Raw genomic sequence first — 9,645 nt, 5'->3', positions numbered from 1 at the left:
TGCACACTCATGCCCAGGAACGGGAGGAGAGGCAGAGGAATAGGGAGAGGGACGAGGAGACTCCCCAAGCAGGGAGCCCAATGCTGGACTCGGTCCCAGGACCCAAGAGGAGCTGAGATCAGACTCATAACCACCTGGGCCACCCAAGCACCACCCCCTCCCTCCCTCCCTCCCTCCCTTCTTTTTCTTTCTTTCTTCTTTCCTTCCATTAGCAATCTTTGCTGATTTTTTTTGTTTTCATTTTTTTTTTAAATTAGTTGAAAGCAGCTGATATAAAAACATTTTCTTTTTTGGTGCACTCACTGCCAGATGACAGTGCAAAGGTGAAAATGACTTAAGTTATTCCTTCCAAGATTTCTCTACATATCTGGGATGTGAGAAACAAAAACAAATCCTTGCAATATAATAAGAGAGATGTTAGAGCTGAGCTACTGGACTGCACTGGGGAGACAGGTAAGGAAGCGTCCAAGGCGGGCATCGTGGTGAGGGCGTCAGGGACAACTCGTGGGGGCAGTCTGCTGAGCTGGCTCGTTTACGATCAGCAAACGCAATATTTTATATGTAAAAGAGAAAAAAAAAGAAACTTTTCCTAGAGTTCAGTGGCCTTATGAAGATTCAATTGAAGTAGCACATATTATGAAATGGGTGGTGAAGAGAATCGTACTGAAGGACCATGAGGCAGGTCCTGTGAAATTCAGCAGAGGAAGAGTCTGAATATGGAGAAAAAGGCCAAGTGGCTCCACAGAAAGGAAAAAAATGGCTTCTGAGTAGTGGAGGTTTTCTAGCAGGAAGTCAGCTTTCCACATGGGCAAGAAGGCATCATACATGCAGAAAATTCAGCAAATCAGGTGAACTAGAAAAGAAAGGAAACAAGAAAAGCTGATATTTCTGTGTTGGCGTCAGTGATAGAGAAATACCGGAGCGCATCTCCTGTAGCTTCTCCACACTAATTCGTTCACCTGCCATGATCTATCTCAGTATTTGATCTATCTCCAATCTATCTCAGTTTAGAAAACAACAATCCCCCCAAAATACTACTCATCATTTTGGAATTTGAGCCGATTTGCTTTTTAAACAAAATTTTTATTCTAAACAGACAATTTACATAATTTACATGAGCTAATTCGGCTACACTGACAACATTAGTGCCAGCATTTAATGGGTCACATTAACTGAGACAAACATCGGGACATCAGATTTAGTCTGTTTTTGTTTGTTTTTAAGAGAGACAGTGTGTGTTGGGCTGGGAGAGGCAGAGGGAGAGGGAGACAGAGAATCTCTAGCAGACTCTCTGCTGAGCACGGAGCCTGAGACGAGGCTCGACCTCACGACCCTAAGGTCATGACCTGAGCCGAAATCAAGAGTCAGACACTCAACTGACTGAGACACCAGGGGTCCCGTGTTTAGCCTGTTTTAAATTAATTCAGCAAATTATCTTTGATGACGTATTTATCCTTTCAATTCAACAGATAATTATTGAATGGTGGCTATGTGCCAGGGAATCTGCTAGGAACAATGGATATATCGTAACTCTTCCAGGGCTATCCTCCTAATGATAGTAAACAAAGAAACAGAAGATAAATATGAATTATTTTGGAAAATGGCAAAGCTAAGTAAAATAAATTTTAAGAGATAATTTAGAAATTATTTAGAAATTTAGATATGTAGAGAGTTCCTCTGTAATTTAGAAATATAGAAATTCTCAGTGATGTGTCATGGTTTTTATAGAGTTTTATACAGAATTTGCCAGAAAAAGATTCACTGATATTTGAATGAAGAAATGAAGCTGATGAATTGGCAGGCCATGAGATACCTACAGAGAAACAGCCGAGTTACAAGAGAAGAGCAAAGGCTAAAGGAGACTAACTAGTAAGATCTACCCAAGGTCCAAGTATCTTAAAAAAACAAAAACAAAAACACAAAAACAGGGTCCAAGTATCTGAAGCAAAGTGAGTAGAAAAGAGAGACGGAAGTTAGCAAAGAAGGATAACAGCGTCCCCCCATAAAGGTTTTGCAAGTCACTGTAGAGACTTCGACGTCAGTTCTGACTCAGAAGAAAAGCCCCTGAATCAACAGAGAAGCAACTGCACCCACCTTACATCTTAACAGGCTGTTCTAACTGCTGTTGAGAATATGCCGACTGTATGCAATCGGGAAGCAGGAAGACCACTTATGGGACTATAGTAAAAATCAAGGCGTCCGTGATGTAGGTTGGGCTGGGGTGTATCAGTGAAGATAGTAGGAAGGGCAAGGAGGAGCAAACAAACCCCAAATAAATGCTGACTCTCTCTGGGTCTATACCATTACTAAACTGATGGAATTTGTTAATGGATTGCAAGTGGAATGAATGCAAGGAAAAGCAGAGTCATCAAAGCCTTGAAATTCTGACTTGAGCAATTGGGGGAATAGAGTTGCCGTGTAGTGAGATGGCGAACACTACTGGAGGTTGGTTTGGGAGAGAAGAGCAAAGACTCAATCTCTAAATATTAAATTTTAGATGCCTGTTAACCATCAAATAGGGAGGTCCAGTAATTAGTGAAAAATATGTTGTCTATAGTTTAGGGGGAAAGTTCAGCTGGAGATTTAAATTTAGAATTCCTTAGCTATTACATATTTGTTCCAATTATTGTTCGTTACCAGAAACATAAATGTTGGGAAAGGACCAACAAATGGTCTTGTCTTCAATGCATTACAGTCAAATTGAAAAGACCTACTGCCTGTTAGTAAAATAGTAAGCAACGGATTCTGAACTGTCTGGTCTAATAAATATCTAAAATATGAAATGTTCGAAAGAGAATTCTTGTCAACGGCCTCTAAAAGAAATATGTCCTTTTTTCTCCTGTCCTCCTCAGGTGTCACTTCTGATCCTGTAGTAACTGAGATTGAAACGGATCGGCGGAGTCTTCCTTGTACTGCCTTACCTGATTCTTGGGCAAATTATGTTGAGTCTGGTTTTAGGAATATACCCAACACCTGACCACCTCTTGCTCACCCCAATTCCATCACATTCTACCAACCACGGTAACCTACAAAATTTCAGTCACGTGATTTGGTCACCACGTCTCCACTTGTGTTTCAGTGCTGCCTGTAACCATATGGCAGTCAGTGTATTTCTCTAAATATTTAGATCCAGTCCTATCATTTATTTACCATTGATCCTAATTGCTTCCTTTCTCATAAAGAACGCATCTAGACACTTTCGAGCCATGACACTTTCCCACGGCCTAGCAATCAGCCACCTCATTGAGTTTGTCAACGCAGACGTTCCTCGAGCCCGCGTTCCCAACACTCTAACCACATCAGTATCGTTACTCCTGGAACTGGCAAGCCCAGCTCCGACTTTACAGATTTTATATATTTGCTATTTCTTCCTGGGATTCCCGTCCTCAAAATCTTCACAAGCATGACTTCTCTCCATCATGCAGACTTAACATTTCAATTGTTTTTCTTTTTAGAAATTTCCTCCCGACCACTTTATCTAAAACACCCTCATCCAAACACTATCCACACAATTACCTGCTTTGTGTTCTCTGTGGTATTAGTATTAGCTGAATTAAACCACTTTTATGTACTGATCTGAGTAGTGGGGTCTACCTGTCATCTGCCAGGGGAGTCATTAGATCCCTGAAGCAGAGTCCTTGTCTGTTTTAGTCACTATAGCTCCAGGGTTTAGATAAGGTTGGTTTGTAGCAGCCACTTAATAAATGTTTGAAACGATGAAGGAATTGATTGGATGAAATATAACTTCTAGAATTTAGCTTACATATCTTTTCTTCCCTGAGCCCGACCTATAGATTTTCCCTTTTCCTTTCCCTATTTAAGAAGTTCTACAGTCTATTCTAAGAAGGGTGTGTGCACGTGTGCGTGTCTGTGTGCAGGTGTGTGCATGTGCGTGAGTGTGTACAACAGCAAATGAGCCATTGCTATCTTTGAAACTTCGTATTCGGGTATCTGCATCTCTCTGAGAGGATAATGTATCCTGTATTTCTCCATTGTTTCCTCATCTGATGAAGTCACTGACGATGAAGTTTGTTAAAGATTGACTTTTTCTTCATTAATAGAGATAGTTCCTTATTTATTAGTTAGAAACATAGTCATTACACGGAGCTTCCATTCTGCAATGATACACTTTGCACCCAGTGATTTCCCATCCTTAACACACCCTCAAGGCAATGAAAATATCCGCAACAAAGTACCCTAAAGGCAAGCTAATTAATTTAGGTTTACACCTCCCTGGGGGAATAGGGGATGTGCATGTCAACAATTTCCCCACGCCTTTTCTTTCTTCCTTTTTTTTTTCTTTTAATTGTCTTCCCAGGACCTTGATTTTCAGACTGTTATTTAAAAAAAAAATGAAAATAAAAATTAAATCATCAGTTCTAATGAGAAATATTTTACTAAATATATTCATTTTTTTATAATAGACCTTATATTTTTTAACAGTTTTAGGTTACAGAAACACTGAGCATAGAGCACATAGAGATCTCGTAAACCATGACCCCCTCCCCCAAACACAGTTTACCCTATTAATAGCTTACATTACTATAACATATTTTTAAAATTAATGAACTGATGTTGAAATCTTGCTGTTAATTCACCATCCACAGTTAACTCAGATTTTCTTAGTTTTTACTCAACATCTTTTTCCACTCCAGGATGCCATGCAGGATTTCAAAGGATATTGAGTTGTCATGTCTCCGGTTTCTTTGGCTACAACAGTTACTCTGACTCTTGTTAGTTTTGATAATTGTGACAGTTTGAAGGAAAAATGGAAAGATATGTTGTAGATTGTCCCTCTACTAAAATTTGCCTGGTGCTTTTCTAATGGTTAGATTAGGGTTATGGATTTGGGGGACAATCACACAAAGGTAATTGTCATTCTCATCACATCGTATCATCTCATCAATGTGATTTGACTTGTGACCCTGATAGGTCTGTTAATCAAGACTGTTGACTCATACCATCGAGGGCTTCTCAAGTGTCTCTGATAGAGAGTTATTTTCCTCTCCTCTCTCCCATTTCCATGTTTCACTCTTTGGAAGACAGTCACCAGGCAACCCACACTTGAGTGAGTTATATTCCTCTCCTTGGGGTAGACTTTCTACATAAATTATTTTTAATTCCTCTATGCAGATTTGTCTCTCTTCACCTACATGCTAGTTCATTTAACCATTTATTTACAACAGTGTGGATTCGGGAACATTAATATCCCTATGGTTTTGCCTTTTCTGGAATATCATATAATTAGAGTCATAGAGTGTGCAGTCTTTTCAGACTGGGTTCTTTTTGTTAGCAATGCACATTTTGATGTTTCTTATGTCTTTTTATGGCTTTTGCTGGCTCATTTCTTTTACTGCTTAACGATATTGCATTGCATGTACATAACACAGCTTATCCGCTCAAATATTGAAGGACGTCTTGCATGCCAACAGTTTCAGGCAATTATGAATAACACTACTATAAACATTCAGGTGTCAGTTTTTGTGCAGACATACGCTTTCCACTCGATTATGTAAATACCGAGGAGTGTGATTGCTGGTTCATAAGGTAAGACTGTGTGTAGCTTTGCAAATGTTAAAGGAACGATCCAAAGATGGTCTCTGTACATGGGCCCCAAGGTTTGTGTGTGTGTTGTTGTTGTTGTTGTTTTAATTTCTTTACCATGGGATGAGGCTCATTACCTCACAAGTCCACCAGCTATACATTTAACTTAAACAAGCAAACGTTTAGCCACTTAGAGCGTGCCTGCTTTGCATATTCCATGCGTCATAGGAAGCTCAGGGTGCCCTAACAGAATGCCGTAAACCGGGTGGCTTAAATAACAAATTTATTATCTCAAAATTCTGGAGAGGAGGAAGTCCAACATCAAGGTGTGAGTCAGTTCAATTGAGATCTCTTCCTGACCTGTCTTGTTCCTGGTTCCACAAATGGCTAAGAGAAGGGAAACAAACTCTTTGGAACTTTTGCTTCTAAGGGGCTAATCCCATGATGATGGTCCTACCTTCATGACTTATCTACACCTAAATGCCTTCCAAAGGCCCCATTCCCAAATATCATCATACTGGAGGCTAGGGTTTCAACATAGGAATGCGGGAGGACGCTTGGAAGGTCTTAGAGTGAAAGCTAATCTGGTGTTCATCGGTCAAGGATGAGATAGAGCCTTGTGGTTGTGACAGCTCAAGGCACTAGCGTCCTTCCAGGTTCTCTGACCCAGAATGGCCTACCGTGTTACTGGGAGACAGCATTTAGACAAACAGATCCCCGATTCCCCAGTAATCCCATTGCTCTGTTTGTTTCTGGATGATAACTCCCAGAAATGTACATGTAAAACTTGTAGTGTCATTGCATCCCATGCCCATATCTTTGTGGGGTCACAGACCTCCCTGAACCCCTACAGTAAGTAATGGCCAAATGGACTTTCAAAGCGGCTGTACCACCTATTTCTCCACATCTTGATCAGCATTTGGTACTTTTAGTATCTTAGATTTTAGCCATTTTTAGAGTGTAGTGGTGTCTTACTGTTTTATTTAGCAATTCCCTGATGAAAACTCATGTCAAGCATCTTTTCATATGCCTGTTTGTCAGCTGTATATCATCATCTTTGGCAACATGTCCTGATTTTGCCCATTTTTAATTGGGCTGTTTTCTTAATTTAGTTTCAGGAGTTAAAAAAAAAAAAAGTTAGATGCCAGTTATTTGCCGGATATAGGTATTGCAAATATTTTCTCCCAGCCTATGGGTTGTCTTTTCATTTTCCTAAGAGTGTATTTTGCAGAGTGGATGGTTTTCATTTTAACAAAGTTCAAGTTATCAACCTTTTTTTCATAGATTGTGATTTTTGTTGACATATGTTTTAAAAGATTTTATTTATTTATTCACTAGAGAAGCAGAGAGAGAGACAGAGACACAGGGAGAGGGAGAAGCAGGCTCCCGACCAGGAGCCTGAGGGCAGGACTCGATCCCGGAACTGAGGATCATGCCCTGAGCCGAAGGCAGACGCTCAACCACTGAGCCACCCAGGTGCCCCGACATATTTTTTGAAACAAATAATTCATTGCCAAACCCAAGGTCATCTATATTTTTTTCCTATGTTATTTTCTAGTAACTGTTATAGTGTTGTTGACACCTGGGTCTAGGATAAATCTCGAAATAATTTTATGAAAAGTGTAAGATCTTCATGTAGATTCAACTTTAAAAATTTTTAAAGTTATTTTTATTTTTTGCCTATGGATGCCCAATTTTTCTAGTACCATTTGTTGGAAAACTGTTCTTTCTTCATTGACTTGTGTTTGTTTCTCAAAGGCTCATTGGCTGTACTTGTTTGCATTTACTTGCGGGCTCTTGATGCAGTTCTGTCGATCTCCATGTATCTATTTGTTCACCAACACTGGCTTAAATACTCTGGGTTTTTTTTTTTTTTTTTACTTTGTTTTCTTTGTTTGCTTCTTGTTTTGTTTTTTTCTTCAGGTATTTATTTGAATTCCAATTGGTTAACCTACAGTGTAATATTAGTTTCAGGTGTTCCAGATTCTGGCTGAACACTTACATACAACATCTGGCTCGTCCCAAATACATACTTCCACCCCCATCACCTATTTAACCCACCCTCACCACCTTCCACTCCAGCAACCTTCAGTTTGTTCTCTACAGTTAAGAATCTGTTTCTTGCTTTGCCTCTCTCTCTCTCTCTCTCTTTTTATCCTCTTTCCTTGTTTGTTTTGTTTCTGCATAGGAGTGAAATCATATGGTGTTTGTTTTTCTCTGACTGATATAGTTCACTTAGCATACACTCTAGCCCCACTCATGTCCTTTCGTTGGCCAGATTTCATTGTTTTTATGACTTAATTGTTTTTATGTTTTAGGTCTCTTGGTGATAAATTTCTTCAATTTTTGTCTGAGAATGTCTTTGACTCCTTCACTTTTGAGGAATAATTTTGCTGCATACAGAATAATAGATTTTTTTCTCTCAAAAGTTTGAATATTTCGATCCATTCTATTCTTGTTTATATGGCTCATGAGGAGAAATTGGATGTCATTCTTATCCTTACTCTTCATTATAGAAGGCATTTTTATCTTGTTTTTACTATAACTTCTTTCACAATTTTGTTTGGTTTTGGTTTTCCCAAATTTGGATGAGATATGCCCAGGTATAGATTGTTGTTTGGTATTTACCCTGCTTGCTGTTTTTTGAGCTTCCTATGTTTGCACTTTGTGGTGTCTGTCATTAACTTTGGAAAATTCTGAATCATTTTTGCTTCAAATACTTCCTCTATTTCTTTTTCTTTCCTTTCTATTATTCCAATTACAAAAATGTATGCATGTCACACCCTTCACTATTGTTCCACAGGTCTTGAATTTTTAAAAAAATTATTCTTTTTCTTTTTGACTTCAGTTTGGAGAATTTCCATTCTTCCAGCTTCAAGATCTTAGATTCTTTCTCTATTGTGTCCAGTCTACTGATGAGACCATCAAAGGCATTGTTCACTTTGTTTGTGTTGTTGATTTCTAATGATTTCTTTTTTTTTTAAGATTTTATTTTATCATAAAAGACACAGAGAGAGAGGCAGAGACACAGGCAGAGGGAGAAGCAGGCTCCTCTCACGGAGCCTGATATGGAACTTGATCCCAGGACCCTGGGACCTGAGCCAAAGGCAGATGCTCAACCACTGAGCCACCCAGGCATCCCTCAAATGATTTCTTTTTAATTTTATCCTAGAATTCCCCTTTCTCTGGTTACATTGCTCATCTGTATTGCTCGCTTTTTTTTTCCTTTACATACCTTAACATATCAATTATATTTATTTTAAATTCCCTGTCTATTGATGATTCCAAAATCTGGGTCATAACTGAATCTGGGTCTGATGTTTGTTTTGTCTTTTCAAACTGTTTTTTATTATCTTTCAGTATGCCTTGTTTTGTTTTGTTTAGTCAAAAGTTGGACATAATGTATTGGGTAACAAAAACAGGGGTAAATTGGCTTTTTTTTTTTTTAACTATTAAATCCGTTTAGTAAAGACAATTTCGCTCATACAAAACAACAGTTTACAACAATCTGAGTGCTGGCCACGCCGTCAGGGACCGGGAGGCACTGGGGGCCCTCGGAGCCCTTGCCCACATCCGGAGAAGATCCGGGGTGCTCCTCCAGCAACTCGGCCCCGAGGGAGATGAGAGAAAAATATGGAACGCTTCACGAATTTGCGTGTCATCCTTGCACAGGGGCCATGCTAATCTTCTCTGTATCGTTCCAATTTTAGTATATGTGCTGCCGAAGCGAGCACTAAATGGGCTTTAACATGAGTTTTAATGGTAATCTAGATAGGAGCATGATTGTGTTTAATATTTGCTGTAGTTGTAGGTGTCAGAGGCCCATTTACTACAGTGTCCTTGGATTATTATTTTTCTCCCTGTTTGTGGGTTTCTCTAAGAACTTCACTCACATAGCTCTTTCCATTATAATCCTTTCTTATTATACTGGAGCCTGTTGATGTGGTAAGGTATGGGGTAGAGAGTGTTCCATGAGCTTATGATTAACTCTCAGTCTCTTGTAGCTCTAAGTATGCCCTATGACAGAAATATTTCTTAGGATTATGTTTTTCTTATCCTAGATGAGATGGGAGTGCTAAAAAGGCTATAGTTGGCTAATAT

At 39.2% G+C, this 9,645-nt stretch overlaps 1 non-coding gene across 1 annotated transcript; it reads right to left on the bottom strand.

The window, feature by feature from the left end:
- Positions 1-9,171: 9,171 nt before the first annotated feature.
- LOC121492335 lies at positions 9,172-9,278 on the bottom strand. The gene has a single exon (XR_005988214.1). It is a non-coding gene; the product is annotated as a U6 spliceosomal RNA (small nuclear RNA).
- Between the last annotated feature and the right edge of the window lie 367 nt (positions 9,279-9,645).

The sequence above is a fragment of the Vulpes lagopus genome, chromosome 5, assembly GCF_018345385.1.
Source record: "Vulpes lagopus strain Blue_001 chromosome 5, ASM1834538v1, whole genome shotgun sequence".
In the NCBI taxonomy this organism is placed as follows: Eukaryota; Metazoa; Chordata; class Mammalia; order Carnivora; family Canidae; genus Vulpes; species Vulpes lagopus.
The sequence above is the reverse complement of the archived record's forward strand: the minus strand, read 5'-3'. Positions and strand labels throughout refer to the sequence as shown.